Source organism: Pseudorca crassidens, chromosome 19 (genome assembly GCF_039906515.1).
Source record: "Pseudorca crassidens isolate mPseCra1 chromosome 19, mPseCra1.hap1, whole genome shotgun sequence".
Taxonomy (NCBI): Eukaryota; Metazoa; Chordata; class Mammalia; order Artiodactyla; family Delphinidae; genus Pseudorca; species Pseudorca crassidens.
Genome location: NC_090314.1, coordinates 3,320,184 through 3,338,621, shown reverse-complemented (window position 1 = coordinate 3,338,621; position 18,438 = coordinate 3,320,184). Strand labels below are relative to the sequence as shown.

Genomic DNA, 18,438 nt, shown 5'->3' with positions numbered 1-18,438 from the left:
TGCTATACCACACATGACAGCTGACTCACTGGATCAAACACCCAAATGTAAAAGCAGAAACTATAAACCTCTTAGAAGAAGACCAAGGACAACAGCTTTATAACAGTGCATTTGACAATGACTTCTCGGACGTGACACCAAAAGCACAGGCAACAAAAAAAATAAGCTGGACTCCATCAAAATTAGAAACTTCTGTGCATCTAAGAACACAATGAAGAGAGTAAAAAGGCAACCCACAGAATGGAAGAAAACATTTGCAAATCACATATCTGATAAAGGATTAATAACCAGAATACATAAAGAACCCTTACAACTCAACAGCAAAAACACGGACAATTAATAAATGAGCTAAAGGGGCTTCCCTGGGGGCGCAGTGGTTGAGAATCCGCCTGCCAATGCAGGGGACACGGGTTCGAGCCCTGGGCCGGGAGGATCCCACATGCCGCGGAGCAACTAAGCCCATGTGCCACAACTACTGAGCCCGCGTGCTGCAACTACTGAAGTCCACGCACCTAGAGCCCGTGCTCTGCAACAAGAAAAGCCACTGCAATGGGAAGCCCACGCAATGCAATGAAGAGTAGCCCCCGCTCGCTCCAACTAGAGAAAGCCCGCGTGCAGCAACAGAGACCCAATGCAGCCAAAAATAAAATAAACAAAATAAATTTTCTTAAAAATAAATGAGTTAAAGACCTGAACGGACGTTTCTCCAAAGAAGACATACAAATGGTCAACAAGCACATGAAAAGATGTGCAACATCATTAGTTATTTGGAAAACGCAAATTAAAACCACAATGAGGGCTTCCCTGGTGGTACAGTGGTTGAGAGTCCGCCTGCCGATGCAGGGGACACGGGTTCGTGCCGCGGTCTGGGAAGATCCCACGTGCCGCGGAGCGGCTAGGCCCGTAAGCCATGGCCGCTGAGCCTGTGCGTCCGGAGCCTGTGCTCCGCAACGGGAGAGGCCACAACAGTGAGAGGCCCGCGTACCGCAAAACAAACAAACAAACAAACAAAAAAACACAATGAGATACCACTTTGCACCTATTAGGATGGTTATAATTTTTTTAAAAAAGCTGAAAGTAATGAGTGTTGACAAGGATGTGGAAAAACTGGAACCCATGGTGCGTTGCTGGTGGAAGAGAAAATGGTGCTGCCACTGTGGAAAACAGTCTGGCAGTTCCTCAGAAAATCAAACATAGACTCATCTTATCATCTAGTAATCCCACTTCTAGGTATATACCCAGAAGAACTGAAAGCAGGAACTCAGGTATTTGCACACCCACATACATAGCAACATTATTCACAGGAGCCCAAAGGTAGAAACAACCCAAGTGTCCACTGAGATAAACAAAGCATGGTTTATCCAAACAATGGAATATTATTCATTATAAAAAGGAATAAATGGGACATCCCTGATGGCACAGTGGTTAAGACTCTGCCTGCCAATGCAGGGGACAGGGGTTTGAGCCCTGGTCCAGGAGGATCCCACATGCCGTGAAGCAACTAAGCCTGTGCACCACAACTACTGAGCCTGCGCTCTAGAGCCCAAGAACCACACCTACTGAGCCTGCGTGCCGCAACTACTGAAGCCCGTGCGCCTAGAGCCTGTGCTCCCCAACAAAGAGAAGCCACCGCAATGAGAAGCCCGCACACCACAACAAAGAGTAGCCCCCGCTCGCCGCAACTAGAGAAAGCCCACGTGCAGCAACAAAGACCCAACGCAGCCAAAAATAAATAAATATATTTTAAGAGAAGGACTGAAATTCTGACACGTGCTACAAAATGGATGAACCTTGAAAACATTATGTTAAGTGAAATACACGAGACACAAAAGGACAAATATTAGTGTTTAACTGGTATGGAGTTTCAATCTGGGAAGACGAAAAATTCCAAAGATGGATGATGGTGATAGTTACACAACAGTGTGATGTATTTAATGCCACTGAGCTGCACACTTGAAAATGCTCAAGATGGTAAGTTTTATGTTATCTGTATCTGAACACACACGCGTACACACACATACATATACCCCAAGAAACAGTGCCCAGGCCAACTTGGATTCCCACCTTGGGAGTGAAAACACGCACGGCAGTAACCGACGCAGGGAAAGAGGCAAAAAGAAACACTGCATTTAGGCCAACAGGCTCCCTGAGTGGAAGTGGTCGTTCTATGGATGAAGCCCAGCCAAGTCACCCAACGCACAGTGGCCTCCTGTGAGGCCCTCCCCAACATGCACAGAACAGAACAACGGGCGCGGACCTCAACCCTCTCACCCCCAGCCCCCTACCTTTCCCCATTCCCAATCCTCGTCCCGGGGCGGGAGAAGCACCCCACACAGGCAGCACAGGGCCCGGGACCCTGCTGCTCCCCTCTCGTACAGGGGTCAGTGCCCCACACCTCAGCCAGACCTGGACGACGTAAGAACTATCTTCCTGGAAGGTGTGGTGACCTCAGGCACAAATTACGTACGAAAGAGCAACCAGGACAGGTGAGCCTTCTGACTTCAACAGGACTGGGGCAGCTGAGCACAATGGCCGGGTCCACCCCAGGGCCAGGAGGCTCACTTCCTTAGCTCCAGCCCTTGAAGTAAATCAGTCTCCTTCCCCATCAGCAGAACCACTAAAGCCGACCTTTACATTTTGCCTTGCCCGGTTCCCGCCCGGCACCCACACCCCTATCCCCGTTCTTCTGCGGGCCTGCACAGTGTCCCTCGTATCGACCTCTGCTCCTGGAGACTTGTGGCAGTCTTTGGGAGCTGACCGAGGACACTGCTGGAGGAAATACGTCCTTGCCTGCCTGACTCACACCTGGTGCTGTACTCACACCTGCCTAAGTTCTGGGTTCTGACCAGATCCACTTGACAGTTATAATCACATCTACTGAGGGAGAGAGGAGAAGCCCTTGAGGCCTGCCTGAAAGACCCCAGGGTCACCTTAGAACGCACAGGCAAAAGTCTGGATTCAGACAACAGGTGTTTACCGAGCCCCTGCTTTGTGCCAGGGACAGAGGTAAGAACAGGACAGACAGAATGTCACCTTTACAAAAGTTCACTTTACTCTCGTGGTGATGAAGGGAAATAAAAAGAACAAAGAACGATCCCATTTCAAGTAGGGGTAAGTGACAGGAATACAAGGACAGCAGGCATGGGGCTGGGAGCGCCTGGGGAGGCGACGCGCTCACAGAACCCCAGCAGAGGCCGTGTGGAGGAGAAAGCGAGCGCTCAGGTCACCTGACAGGGACGAGCAGGGTCTGGCCCACGGAAGCCAGAGGGCAGGCCTGCTGGTAGGACTGGAACAAAGGGGCCCGAGGCGGCCACAGCCTGCAGGGCCCGAGGACGTGGTCTGCTGCGGAGGGGGGCCCAGGAGAGGGAGACCGCTTGACTGTGGCTCTGACCCTGGACAAGATGCTAAACTCAAGAACTGAATTTCTTTTCTTTTCTGCACTTGGCTTATATTCCAGCTACTTTTCACGGGCAATTCTATCCCCCGCCTTCATAGATAATGGACCCTTTTAGGCTAATGACACAAGCGACGGGACTCAGACAGGCAGGAGCAGGAAAGGCAGAGACAGCAGAGGACGGAGGTCAGCAGCTGGCTGGAAGGCAAGGTCACCAGCTGGCTTCATGAAGAAAGCAAGCTGCCAACCACAGCCTTTGCTACGGCCACCCCTGGGGCACAAGACAGTTCTGGCAGCAACTCTGGGAGAGGTCCCCCATACGATGGTACCTAAAGATCAGGGGAGCTGGAGGGACAGAGAACCCAAGGACCATCTGACTGTTGGAGCTGGAAAGGCCTCTCAGAGGCAGCTCAGGGCTGAGAGCAGAGCCTTGCTGGGGCAGGAGTGCGGCAGGAAAGGGGCGCAAGACAGAGCAGAAACAGTCCCGAGGGGCAGAGCTGGGGGGCTGAGGAGGACACACATCAAGAAAGGGACTTGAACTCCACTTTCTTCTGAGATGTAAAGGAGATGGAGCCAGTGTCCCTGTCCCCAGCCCTATCACTTCTCAGCAGAGACAGTTTCCTTCTGGCAAAGACTCACATCCATCAGAGCAGGAGGCCTGAGACATCAGGTATCCAGTGGGCAAGGAAGCAGACCCACAAGGGGTCACACGGCCCAAGGGAGCACAGACCCACAGGGGTCACACGGCCCATGGGCAGCACCATGAAGCCCAGGGCCACCAGGTGGCTTCCTGGAGCCAGGGGAAGGACGTGGCAAGGGGGGAGTAGAAAGGCTAGTGTTGGCGCCCCTGACAGAAATGTGTGGGATGGGGGCGGGGCAGGACGCTGCAGCTCACACAGCCAGCAGCTGTCCCCCCTTCACCCCTCAGCCCCCATGTGCTGCTCTGAAACGCCGCTCCAGGCTCCGCAGCCGCAGCCCGAGGAGGCCACCTTGCTCCAGTGGAGGGTGTTTCAGGGATGGGACGCGCTTAAGTCAGGACTCGACAAAGACCAGAGATAAACAGAACTTGGTTCATAGGAGTGGCAAGCGGTGCAGACAGGCTCCTGAGATGAGTCCCACAGGAGCAGACTGAAGGCGCCCAGGCTGCTGAGCCTAGAGGAGGAGGGCTGGGGCGGAGGGGCTGGGGACACAGGACAGGGCCTCGTCTCTGAAAGCATCCACTCGACAAGCATCCACACGGGACGCCAGGCCCCGGGGACACAGCACCACCACGGTGAGTTCAGCACTGCAGTAAAGGCATGAGCAGAGCCTACGGGGAGGAGGGAAGGAGGCCGGGAATGCAGGAGCCAAGTCTAAAAGGCCTCTTGTGGCCCAGGACCAGGCTGGTCTGGCAAGGCCCAGGGAAGAGCCAGGCTCAGGGGCAGAAGCCGCAGGTGTGGAGCTCAGCTGGAGCCGAGGACATGCAGACGCTAAGGGGTCCCTTGATAAATGGACATTTTGTCCCCATAAACCTGGGGCTGGCACCACCTCCACTGTAGATAAAGGCAAAGCGCCGCTCCCAACAGCATTTGCCGCTCAGGAGGAACTCGCCGAGCACCTACTCTGTGCCGGGCTCCACTGTGGGCACTGGGGACGCAGCGACAAACAGAACTGACCACCATCTCTGTCCTCACCGAGCTGACCGTGCGGTCTCAGAGTCAAACAAGTCAGGTGGACGGAGTCAATAATGTGTGAGGTGGCAGTGAAGGGCCACGGTGGGGAGTGAAGTGGGAGTGAGGACAGAGGACGAGGGGGACCCGCCATGCCCACGCGTGGAAAGGTGGGAAGGCGCCAGTCCTCCCGGTGCCAATGGATGAGTAAGCCTCAAGCCCCGTTCCGGTCCTGCTGCCCTGATTTAATCAGGCAAAGAGTCTGAAGGAGAGTCTAGTAACTAAAGTACAAGGAGTCCTGAGAAGGTGCTAGTTTACGCCTCAACAGCCGTTCCCAGTGCAGCCTCAGACTCACCACCGTCACTGGCCTCCCGACACCAGGTCACAGCAGCAGGTGCCCAGGGCAGCAGGGGATGAGCGAAGCCCGTGGTACTTTCCGACTGTGACCTGAGCCCACCCACCTTCTGGCTTTGCTCCCATGACCTGAGCCCCCCGTCCTGCACTGGACACCAGCCCGGGCTTCCCTGCCAGTGGTCAGGGTACCCCCTTCCTCCAGCTGCCCTCCAAGGGCAGCTCCAGAGGCACTGCATTTCCCGGCCCTTCCCAGCTGCCTGGCCTGGAGAAACCTCCTCTTTCTCCCAGTTTCTTTGGTACTGCTTCTTCCTTTTTATTTTTAAAATGAACTTCTAATTCTAGGATACATTTAGGTTTACAGAAAGCTGTGAAGACAGCAGAGAGCTCTCGGTTCCCCTTCCTAGTAATATCTCACATCAGTGTGGTATGTTCATCACAGTCACGGAACCAATACTGATCCGGGACGGTTAACTGGAGTCCATCCTTTACTCACATTTCCCTAGATTCTCCTCACGTCCTTTTCTGTCCCAGACCCCACAGGATGTGCAGTTGTCGCGTCACCTTAGCTCCTCTCCGCTGTAACACTTTCTCAGACTTGCCTTATTCGTGGTAACACTGACCGCCAGGTGTGTGGTGGAAGGTCCCTCAGTTGGGGTGTTGCCTCATGGTTACACCGGGATTGTGGGTCTGGGGAGGAGACCGCAGAGGGGCAGCGCAGTTCTCCCCACATCACGTCCAGGGCGCAGGACCTTCCACTGTCAACGCTGACCCTGAGTGCCCGGCTGAGGCTGCGTTCGTCACTGTTGCCCCCTGTCCACACTGTCCTCCCAGGAGGGACGTCGCTGTGAGCGGCACACGTGTAAGGAGTGGGGGGTGAGCGCCACCTCTTTGAGGCGGAGTCACCACAGAGATTGCCTGGAATCCTCCTGCACAGGAGATTTTGTGTCTTGTCCCCCACTTATTTCTTCATTCACTCATTCCTGACTCATGGTACCTATTTTATAGTGTAAATTATAATCCAATACCACACTATTATTTTGTTGCTCAAGCTGTTCTGGCCTTGATAACGTGGCCCCGTGTCTCCTGGACGTGCCCCACCAGCGTGTGCATGTCCCACTGTCTGGCATGACAAGGTGCCCCAGGCTCAGCTTGTGTGTACCTGCCCTGGTCCTAGAGCCGGCCGTTTCTCCAAGGACCCCTGGTTCCTTTCATCAGAGAACAGAATTAGAAATCAATACCTAGGTGCTAGGTATGCTCATGGCTATTGGGATGTTGCTGCCTCTAGGCCTTCTCAGCTGACAGAACAAAGAAATACATGCGCATATAACCTATGTACAGTCACACATCTACATCCACTCCCCTCCCCCCACCTATCTATCTATCCCTCTCCATCTATCTCTCTCTCCCTCCTCGCATGTCTCTCTTAAGCTAAACATACTGGTGCCCCCAACTTTAACCCAAGACCACACGGATCACTCTAGCCTCTCCCTTCGCTTGCCCGTACCCCTCAACCCCATCCCAGCACAGCACAGTGGCTCGGAACTGTAAATCAATGCTCCACGGGGGCCACTTCACCAGCTAGCGCATGGCGCCCACGCACCACGCACCACGTGCACCACGTGCATGTTCCTCTTGCCTTCGGCTGTGCAGACTCCACTGGTGTCCGAGGGCACGTGCTTCCTTTCACGCACCACCTGGACTCTCTGCAGGGAGAAGAACCTAAGAGCCCAGTGAGGGAGCAGACACTATCGCACACTTTCTGCCTCCAGCATGGCTCCTGAGCCCCTCTGCCAGGGCACGCTAAGGAGGGGGCACCAGAGGAAGGAGGAGACACAGAGGGCGAAAGGCACCTCCTGGCAGAAGCTGCCCTTCCAGCCTAGCCAGAGACCAGGGCAGGTGGGAGGGAGCTGCTCCGGAGAGGCGGCAAGGGCTGGCAGGAAGGCAGCAGGCCGGGGGAGCGACGGTGCCTTATATGGAGATTCCCACATCCCAGCTCTGGACTTCAGCTGCTGCCGCCCCTGCAAGTCTGCCTCAGCCAGGGAGGCAGGGAGTGCTGCGGTGCTACGGGGTTTGACTGCTCTCCTGCCCAAAGGCCTGCCAGGTAGATCCAGAGAAAACAAGCTGCTGTTTGCTACAGATGGACTAAAAGCCACGCAGCTGTTGGGGCCATAACATTTACCAAGCCCCACCTGCAGCTCCCTTCTGCTCACCCCCAGTACTGGGGTCTGAAGCAGCTAGAAGAGGCTCTCGGGGACCAGACCCCACGGGAGAGGCTGGAAAGAAGGCGAGCGGTCTTAAACTTTAAGGTCTTAGAGCTTAAAGCAATCAGAGCTTAAAGCAATGGTTTTCAACTTTTGCTGAATAAAGGAATCACCTGGGAAGATCCTTAAATGGAGGTTCCCTGCCCAGAGACTCAGATTTAAATTTTCTGGGGTGGGGCTTGGGCATCAGAATTACTAAAAAGTCCCCTCATGCTTCTAACGTCCAGCTGAGGCTGGGAACAACTCCCTAGAGAGGAGACCTATCCGTTTGCTGCCACAGCAGGCCTGGCGGCTGGCTGGCTGGCCCAAGCCCTGGCCAGCTGTACTAGGTCACTGGCAGCTTTTGGCCGGGCCAAAGAGGACCTAATGAAAGCAGTGACAGAGAGGAGAGGAGAGACAAAACACAGCTGTCGCAAGCCTGCTGGGTGTGGGGGCCGATGGGGTGCACAGGAGAGTGGGCGCTACTGGAGATGCGGTATCGTAAGGGGCCCCAGCACCCACGGCTCGTGTTAGCACCCCCAAAAGGCCCGCCAGCCACAACTAGGAAGAAAACGAAACCCCGAGCAGCCTGAGGGGACGGGGGGAGGGACGGCGGTCCTCTCCTCCCTGGTGACACTGTGAGACCCTCGGCAGACTGAGAAAGTGGAGACCATGCCAGGCAACCCCACCACCCACAGGAGCCAGGTGGGAGGTGAGGCCTGTGGCCGGGGCTACCATGCTCTGTGTAACGAGAGGGGGAGGGCCCCAGGTGACCAGCAACGCAGGCACAGGCTCCTGCCTCCACTGTCCCTGCCGTGAGCACTAGGTCTGGCTCCTCTGGCTGGAACACAGCACGGGGGGAGCTTGCAGGCAGCACAGGGGATGCGCTGAGCCACAGAGCACGCAGGCAGTGCGCGCACACACGCGCGCGCGCGCGCGCGCGCGCGCACACACACACACACACACACACACACACACACACACACACACACACACACACACACACACACACACACACACACACACACACACACACACACACACCTTGAAACCAAGCAGGCCTGGCGCTACCACAGGGCTTGGCTGAGCAGGACCCACAGAAGCTGGAAGCCCAAAGGACTTCAAATAGCACTTCACGGAGAAATTCTCTGATTTATTCCAAGAAGCCACACAACCTAGAGAGAGAGAAGCCCTGATCTGAGCTCACACCACATCAGGAATCACTGAGCCTCCCCTGCCATCCAGGTTTTGGAACGCAAGGGAGCAGAGCGGGTAACGAGAGCTTCCGGCAAGGGACCCTCGGCCTGGATACAGGCCAGGCACAGCCACAGCTCTCCAGCCCTTCCCATGGCCCCCAGGGGCCCCAGACTCCAGGGAAACTCGGGCATCCAGGATCGAGGGCAGAGGAAGCCTGCTCTGAGGTCAGACGCAGGCGTCCACCTGCAGCAGTGGTGCCAGGTCCAGGGCGCACCTGCTGCAGGCCTGGAGAAGGAAAACCGGCCTGGGGCTGAGAGCCCCAACCCCTCTAAGGACAGGCGCTGTGCCCACATGCCACGGGGCTGGAGCAATGTGAACGGGGACCCAGCCCGCCTTGGTTCCTCCCCACTCTGTCCAAACCCGGCCGCAGGACCGAAGCCCCATCCTGTGCAGGCTCCTTGGGGCTGGTCAGCAGGAGGGGCTGGAGCCCCCGTGCGAGACCAGGGCCCTGGGACACGCACCCTGTTCTTCCCAGACTGAAGTGCTTCTCCACGATCCACAGAGAGAACCCACAAGCACCAACTCCCTCCCTCTCAGGGTAGGGAGCCTGGAGCTCACCAAAGCCGGACACCCTCCTGGTTACACTTCCATACAGCGGGAGCAGAAGTGAGGAGGAGGAAAACCTCCAGAGAGGAGGGGGCTCGACCACAAGGTTCTCTTCCCCTCATTCTCTGCTTCCAAAGACTTCCCCGCCCCAATAAAAGGGCTTGTGAAGAGCTGAGGCCCCTGCGTGTATGGCGGGGCCTGCATCTGAGAAAGGATGCTCTCACTTGTCTCTTTGCTACTGGAAATTCCCAATCAATTTCTCAGAAATTTGCACTTCCTGGGGCTCTGCATTGACCTGGCAACGTTTTAAGGTCCATCTTTATAATTTGCCGTTCCCAACATGTCCTTCCAAGACTGAGAAAACTTACAGATCGGTTATGGAGACCTAGCAGCCATCTGTGTGCCAGCATGAGGTCCTTCATGATGCTCCTTAACCCCAGGGAAGCCCCAGCCTCAGAAGGAAACAGGGGCTGCCTGGGCCCCGTGCACCGCGCTCCACCCTGAATCTCTGCAGCTGCTCAGAGCACAGGGGCGTTCGGAGGAGCGGGCCTCCTGAGCCCTGTGGCAGGCCTCATCCGGGCCCCGGCGCCCAGCTTGGCGCGGGGCTGGGAAGGGAGGGTGTGGGGAGAGTGGTCTCCAGAGTGTCCCTGGCCCCGAACAAGCTCAGGCTCGCTGGCAAAGACTCACAGCAGGGGGACCAAGGCTGCTTTCAGTCCTCTGGCCACTGGATGTACAGTACTGAGCACCAGCAGGGCTGGAGGACATGAGGGTGGGGCACCCAGGACGGCACCCCACAGATGTTTACCTCAAGGAGCTAGGTGCTGGCGGCACGGGTACCCCAGGCATGTGAACGTTCACCCAGCCGGACCTTGTAATGGGCACGCTTCTCTATATGTACACTGTACTCCAATACTTAAAAACCTGCCTTTGGGTAGAATATGCCCCATACAGGGCTGGAATTACCATTTTAAAAACCCAAGCACTGAAGTGTAGAGAGGCCTGCCAGGTCACAGAGCACCCTTCTTCAAGGAGACATGGTTCCCAGAGGAACAGCCCTGGCTTGAAAGCACCTCCTCCTGACAGGATTTCAGATCGTCAGAAACGGCCTCTCCTGTGCCAGGGTCTCCAAAGAACCACCACCTCCAAGGAACTAACCAGCCCCCTGCCTAAGCCTGTCTCGGATGGGGCCCTCCCCGCACCACATTCTCAGAGGCCAGAGCAGTCCTGCCCCAGCAAGGGCAGCACAGGGAGGAAGGGGTCCCCACTCAGTTTCAAGAGCACCCGCCCACCTTCCTCTGCCACAGCCAGGGCCACAGGAGGCGGCGGCACAGCCCCAAGGAGCTCCCACCGGCAGCAGCACCGCGGGGTGGTGAAGCCTGCACGCTGACTGGAAACCATGCCCATCTCAGGTAATGCTGAGCGAGATGAGTGTCCGCTCAAGGATGAACAGCAAGTCTGTGTCTAGGCTTTTTGTGTGAGGCTTCTGGCCTCAATGCAGGGAAAGCATGATACAGGAGGAAATACAGGAAAGCACCAGAACACACATGGCAGAAGTTTGGGACTGTCCCACAGATGTACTTGAAAGCAACAAGGCACCCTGCAGCCCCACCAATGTCAGCCACTCCCCAAACAGTAAGAACCTCAACAGAGTAAGCTTCTCGCGAGACAGAAAGCCTTGCCAAGTGGCCCTCAGCAGGGCCCCAGGGCATCTCAGGGGAAGCAGAGTGGAGTAGGGCTGGGCAAGTCGGGGGCGGGTAAGACTGGAGGGCCGGCGCTCTCTGGAGCAGGCTGGCTGGCCCCGCACCGGCTTGCCCACCAGACCACTACGGGTGACCTGAGGAGAGAGGCACCAGGAGGACGCGGCTAAAGGAAAACAATCGGGTCTCTGTCCCTGTGACGCAGGACAGGTACTCTGCCAGTAGGCAGGGGAGGGAGGTGACAGGGACAAAGGAAGGATGAATAGTTCTGCCTTAGTGATCTCCCACCCAGACCTGACTGCCGGAAGTGCTTAGCAGGAAAGAAGGATGAAAGGGCCACCCAGCAACAGGGACAACTTGTGTGTCCTTCATGGTACATCCCCTCTACCAGGACACAGAAGTCATTCTCTATCGGGAAAAGAAAAACAAATTCTGGTAATTCACAAGGCCAAAGACGCAGGGCCGCAAACCCGTGAATGTGCGGCCCGAGCAGGCACGCCTGGCACACTTCACCAAGTGCACCCAGGAAGTGCCAGGCACCGTGTTAGTTCATCACACAGCTGCAGAGCAGCGTGGCCTTGGGCAAGGGACCTAAGCTCTCCAAGCCTCAGTTTTTCCATCTACAAAATGGCTTCATAAATGAGCCACAGGGCACGGAGCACTTCAGAGCAGACAGGAAATGCCATACGAACACCTGATAAATAAAACAGACATTCTTCATTACCATCACAGTTCTGCTCGTGAGAACACACATTCAAACCCGTGAGTCGAGACCACTTCACACCCACGAGGACAAGCGTCATGAGCACAGTGTGAAAGATGGATAGGGGCGTGCTGGGGAGGATGTGGAGAAACTGGAACCTTCCCTCACTGGTCAGGATGTAAGATGGGGCAGTCGCTGCAGGAACAGTGTGGAGAGCCCTCAGAAGGTTGGACAGAGTTACCACGTGGCCCAGAGATTCCACTCCCTGACAGACATCCAAGAAACTGCAACACAGGTGCAAACCTGTCCACGGGCATCCGCAACAGCACAACAGCCAAAGCAGCAACAGCACGATGTCCACCAGCAGATGAACAGATACACAAAACGTGGTTCAGCCAAACAACAGGAGATCCTACAGCTTTAAGAAGGAATGAAATTCTGACAACACGGGGTAACCTTGAAGACGGGATGCTGGGTGAGAGAAGCAGGCACAAAGGCCACCTGTTGTATGATTCCATTTACATAAACTGTCCAGAACAGGCAGGTCCACAGAGCGGCTGGGGGGTGCCTGAAGGAAACGGGCAATAACTGCTGAAGGGCACAGGGTTTTTCTCTTTGGGGTGATGAAAATGTTCTAAAATTGACTGTGTTAAATAATGGTTGTATAACTCTGTCAATATACTAAGAACCACTGAATTGTTTACATTAAGGCATGAATGGCATGGTGTATGAACTATATATCTCAATAAAAAGGTTAACAAACATTTTTTTTTTTTTACTTGAGGTTACACAGTTAGCAAGTTGGCAGGCCAGGGCCTGGGCCACCCTTCTGTGTCCCCTCACAGGCCTCGTTCCGGGGTTTTCTGGGCATGAAGGCCACCTGTCCAATATCTCCACGCATCAGAATTTAGGAGAACACATGCAGCCCACACCAGAGAGAAAGTCAGAAATTGTTACGTTTGCCATGGGGAGGCTTTATATTAACAAGCACACCTGCCACCCTGCCCTCACCTCATCCGTCCAACCTCGCTACTGTCCCTGGAGGCTTCAGCAGATCGCTCCCACGAGCAGCCCTGGACCATGTCCTCGCTGTACAAGTGAAACCAGGTTCTCAGCCAGGACATGGCAGTTGGAGGAGGGAAGAGGTAAGACGCACGCACGCACACACAGGCTCTCACGCACTCCCCACCCGGCTAAACCACGTGGATGGGAAGGAGTCTCCTCCTTGCCTTCGGCACGGACCGCAGGCCCCCAAGGCTCCACCAGGCAGGCTGGTCTATCCCCTCCGTCCCCTCTGCCCGGGGATCTGAAAACTCCTGCCTCACCTCCTCCAGGTCCAATTCAGCAGCGCCCCACCCCCACCCCCGCCGCCACCCCCGCCCCAGGAGCCCCGCCGCTACCACTGGCTCTCTTCCCACCCACACCTGGCACCTGGGAGTGTGTGTCTGCCTCCTAGCGAAGCCTCAAGCTCCCTGACTTGGGAGGAAGCACCCCACCCCATTTCCTAGCTCAACAGCAGAAACGCAGTTGACGCTCAGAGATCACCAAACATACAAGAGAGCAAACAGCACAGCACTTCCTTTCCAACAGAGAAGGTAAGGCCTTAGTGCTCAGCTCCTGTGACTACCTCGGAGCCCTGGTCGGGGCAGTCACTGAACAACGAGGCTCCACCTGGAAGGGCCGGAGAGCATCACCGGCCAGAAATGCCCCTGGACCCGAGGACCACTAGGAGGCATCGGCTGGCGTGACCTCTGTATCCTCGCCCTTGCGCGCCCTGGCACAAGAGAGGACAGGTCCTCGTCTCGTGACAGAGCATGTCCCCAGCCTGCTCCGGCCAGGAGGCGCCACCTGGGCCGCGGAACACTTTTCAGATTTACCCCTCATCAGCGTGAAGAGGTAAGGCTCAGGCCTGCTGGGAAGCTGGGAGGGCCGTGCAAGTCAGGAAGCAGTGGAACTGGGCTCAGGGTCCCAGTCTCCTCGAAAGCTCCAGGCCCAGAGAGCGCCGGCTGCCCGACGAGCCGCTGGAATAGGCTGCATCCCTAGAAGCGTCCTGGGGAGTCCTCTCCCTGCTGCTGCCACGGAGGTCCCTCTTGCCTTCTAACGACCCTCCCAACCCTACACATCAGGACCCCTCCCAGTCCAACACTCACATTCTACCCCCCTCCCCTCGGAAGCTACTGAAATGCCTTGAGTTAATTTTAGTTCCAGGATTTCTGTACTTGGCATGAGCCAAGAGGCCGGGGGAACTTCCTGGATGACCTGGACTGTCTCCAGAGCATCAGCCCCCAACTCCACTTGGTGTGGGGGGGTCACAGGGTAAGAGCCCTCACTCAGGTTGTGAGCGTATTCTCCACACTAACCCCACAGCTGCTGGAGCCATAAAACGTTCCTCTCCTTTAAGGAAAAGTTAAATGATGATTGTTCCCAAGAAAACATCCTGCCTCACGTCCTATGAGATGTCCTGTTGCTAACGAGAAACAAAGCAGCTTTACTCAAGGATTTGATTATTCCAGCTTAAAATAAAACGGGGGCATCAGAAGTCAGGGAAATCGTGTGCAAAGCACCATTGTCTGAGGCAGGATGTAAGGAGAGCATATCTGAAACCAAACTGTTTTCCTGCAGTTATGCTTCCATCTTTTTCAATAGTCTTTTCACTCCTGTGATGTCCTGATGCAGCAGATAAGAGAGGGAGCCTATCAGGAAGGCAGCAGCGTCAGTGCAGACAGCCCACTGTGGACCCTGTAAGAGACAGAGCAGGGGCCGTGGGAGGCCAGCCTTCAGCAGTGACAGCCTTTGTCTTCAGCGAACGCAGCTTTGCTTCGGTTGGGGCACGAACTTCAACCCTCTTCATGTAAACAGAGGAGGCCAGACACAAGGATCACAGCACAGGTGAGCTGGAGAAGCTCCACCTGGGCCTCCAATCAGGCAGCTTTTACTAAAAATAAAGGCCATTGCCTCCAAAACAGCCAGAGCAGCTGGATACCGACGGTGCTGAGGCTGCCCCAGGATCAGAAGATATGGTCTGTGCTTCCCTCCAGCAGGGTGGCTGGCGAGCACAGGGCCCCAGAGCCAGCGGGGCCGAGGACAGGTCAAGGTCACGGTGACAGGTTCCTCTGCACAGGAAGCTGGCTGGACCACAGAAGGAAGCGAATGAGGCCTCCTTAGCTCTACGCTTGGCCAGTACTTTTACTCTTAACTTTCACCAACGCGCATCTGACCCAGGCCGGGGCGTGGCAGTGACTTTGTCCACGGCTGCCCAGAGTGACCAGGCCTTCGGACTCTCAGTCTGGTGTTCGCTCTACCGCACCGCCCTGCCTCAAGGGAGATAAGACCCCCCCGGGGTGGGGGGGGGGGCAGGGACGACGAAACACCTGTGGGTAAGGGGAGAGGGACTGACTCGCAGGAGGACCCCAGCACAGCTGCACCTGGACTTGGGCACACGCGGGCCTTCCAAGCTGTGGACGTCAGTGCCAACTGCAGGGGCACATGCTAGACAGAGTGGTCACACGAGGGATAAATAAAGGAGGTCAAGTCACGGAAGGGCATTGGGTTCGTTCAGTTGGGTAAGGGCAGGAAAAAGAATCACGTCTGACTCTTTTTTTCCAGAGGTGAGCCCAGAGCAGAGGGCACAGGACACTACGCTGCCCGGTGGGTCCAAACGGCCTCAGGGAAGCTTCTTGAGGCTTGGGCGCACAGCATTCTCCAGGACCAGCGCCTGTTGGCTGGTGTGGGGACGCAGAAGACAGGGAGGGAGATGTGCCACCAGCAGATGCCGCCGGGCCACAGAGGTGCGCACACCTCACGCCGGGCACGCAACCCCGTCTCCTGAACCCCTCGGGACCCTGAGGAGGAGACGGTCACCGCTGCAGAAAGTAATTTCAAAAACGAGGAAAACATAGACATAGAATTGGAGTCCTTGCTGTTGTCAACGCGACTGTCAAAATGCTTCTGAAATTTTTTTCTTTTAAAAAACATAGAAAATACATATTTTTAAAAATCAGGATGTACTATTTCAAAACGTTCAACTCTCTTCTTAACCAGGTGACAGGTGTCCCTAGATCTGAGAGGGAGGGGCTCCTTCAGGGGAAGCATGCCTTTGCTTTGACGGTGGAGCTGGACCCCCCTCCACTCCCCCCAGCGCCTGAGATGAACCCCCAGTGAGACAGGAGGGCGGCAGGGAGACAGGACACTCAGCTCCACGGAGCTCTGGTCCAACGTCCACACTCATCCTGAAAAGCACTTCTCTCCCCACACCACAGATGAGAACACTGAGATGTACGAGGCTACAGAAAGTGACCACGGACAGCTAGCAGATGCAGCTGGAATTCAACCCACACACATCAATCCAGGTATTTTCTGACAAAATGCTTGAGGACCAACCAATTCAGTTTCATTTTGACAGGTTCCACAAGGGGGAAAAGTCCAGCCCAAAACAAGCCCAGCCTTGCTCCCCTGGGCAAGACTGACTGGGGCATTTGCGGGGGTGTGGGGCAAGGCGCCCCGGACAAGCCGGACCTCGAGGCAGAAGCCCTTTGGTATGCAGGGACATAGGTTTCCAGGCTAACTTGCCACCACCCCACACCCAGGACAGCTGCAGCGCAGAGGTGGAGCCTGGCCAGAGTCACCGAAGGGCCTCTTCATGAACCGAATGTTAGTGACACCCTCAAAATTTCTACGTTGAAACCCTACCCCCCAGTGCGATGGTATTGGGAGGTGGGGCCTTTGGGAGGTGGTAGCATTGGATGAGGTCATGAGGGCAGAGCATGTATGAATGGCGTTAGTAGCCTGCATGCTCTCTCTGCCACGCGAGGACACAAGGAGCAATCTGGAACACAGAAGACGGCCCTCACCAGGACCCGACCATGCTGAACCCCTCCAGCCTCCAGAACTTTGAGAAACAAACTACATAAGCCACTCAGTCGATGGTACTCGTCACAGCAGCCCAAACGGAGTACGACAGCCTCTGCAAGTCAGCCCACCTTCCAGCACCCCCGAGGAGGGACACCCTGCAGGACATCCACTTCACCCTTTGCTGACTACCCGTGTGACAGGCTGGCAACAGAGATGTGATGCCTGGAAGGATTTCTCCTGTGGGAATAACTCTGAGCAAGGAAACCAAAAAGGGCCTCTTGGGCTTCCCTGGTGGCGCAGTGGTTGAGAGTCCGCCTGCCGATGCAGGGTACGCGGGTTCGTGCCCCGGTCCGGGAAGATCCCACATGCCGCGGAGCGGCTGGGCCCGTGAGCCGTGGCCGCTGAGGCTGCGCGTCCGGAGCCTGTGCTCCGCAACGGGAGAGGCCACAACAGTGAGAGGCCTGCGTACCGCAAGAAAAAAAAAAAAAAAAAAAAGGGCCTCTCATCATTTAAACCCCAAAAGTTCACATCAGAGAATTTTTTCTGAATAGTCAGTATATTTTCATCTTTGTGCTTTCCTGTTTTCACAAGATTTGTACAATGAGCATGTTACTTTTATAACTGGGAAAAAGGGACTTCCCTGGTGGTGCAGTGGTTAACAATCTACCTGCCAATGCAGGGGACGTGGGTTCAAGCCCTGGTCCAGGAAGATCCCACATGCCGTGGAGCAACTAAGCCCACGAGCCACAACCACTGAAGCCCGCGGGCCTAGAGCCCATGCTCCGCAAGAGAAGCCACCGCCATGAGAAGCCCGCACACCGCAACGAAGAGTAGCCCCCGCTCGCCGAAACTAGAGAAAGCCCACGCGCAGCAACCAAGACCCAATGCAGTTAAAAATAAATAAATAAATAAATTTATAATTGGGAAAAACATTTGTAATAGCAAACAGTTTTTGTGGCATTTGCTCTCTTGCATATGACACTCCCCTTGGTTTCAAGATCCAATCCAGTCTTTACATATTTTTTAGTGTCTACATTTTAGCTATAGATTTGCTTCATTTTAAGAAATCTTAATAGGCAAATTCAAAGTTAGAAGGAAAGTAAATGCAGGGGTGACTTTTTACACTAAGATACGGCTGCAAGGCAGTACATTCAGACTTCCCCACAGGCACCAGCAAGGACACAGTACTGGGTGGCTCAGTCCTCCTATGACTGGGCAGGAGCTTGGAAAGAAGGGGCCTGGGAGGAAGAGGAGAGGAAGAGGGAGGCGCTGAGAAGCAAATGACTTTCAGCTGGCTCCAAGCTCACAAGGCTTGTGTCTTTGACATGGCTATTTTTGGGTTTCTGAGTGGGGAGAAAAAAAGAAATTCTTCCCACCACTGCCTAGCTTGGCAGCCCCTTTGCCCTGGCTCCCCGTCCCTGCCCCTCCCTGCTCCACAGCCCCTCAGGGATGAAGGAAGCCCACCCTGGAGTATTTCTCTCCCCCCAGCCACCCCTTACCACCCCCCATGCTCTTAGGAGTATCGGGAGGCATCACCCACTTGCTTGTCTCTTTATACAGAGCTGGGAAAATGTGGAAATAAATGAAGCCTCAATTAGGCAGGCATCCAACGTTTGGGGATGGGGCGGGGGAGGGGACCGAGGCTCCGTCCCAATCCAGGAATGGCTGAGAAAGCTCCAGGAGCCTCCAGCAGCCTCCGAGAGTGGAGGCTTCCCACAGACTCCTTTTCGGTCCTCACTGATCAGGC

At 55.5% G+C, this 18,438-nt stretch overlaps 1 protein-coding gene and 1 long non-coding RNA gene across 11 annotated transcripts in view; one reads left to right on the top strand and one right to left on the bottom strand.

Moving 5' to 3' along the window:
• Positions 1 to 18,438, bottom strand: part of MPRIP (myosin phosphatase Rho interacting protein) — a 129,687-nt gene that overhangs the window by 56,550 nt on the left and 54,699 nt on the right. The window lies entirely within an intron of this gene.
• Positions 13,441 to 17,612, top strand: LOC137212013 (uncharacterized). 2 transcript variants are annotated; one of them, XR_010937318.1, is made up of 4 exons: positions 13,441 to 13,736; positions 14,487 to 14,729; positions 15,447 to 15,712; positions 16,100 to 17,612. It is a non-coding gene; the product is annotated as an uncharacterized lncRNA (long non-coding RNA). The 2 variants fall into 2 exon arrangements; XR_010937317.1 differs by having other exon boundaries at positions 14,487 to 15,712.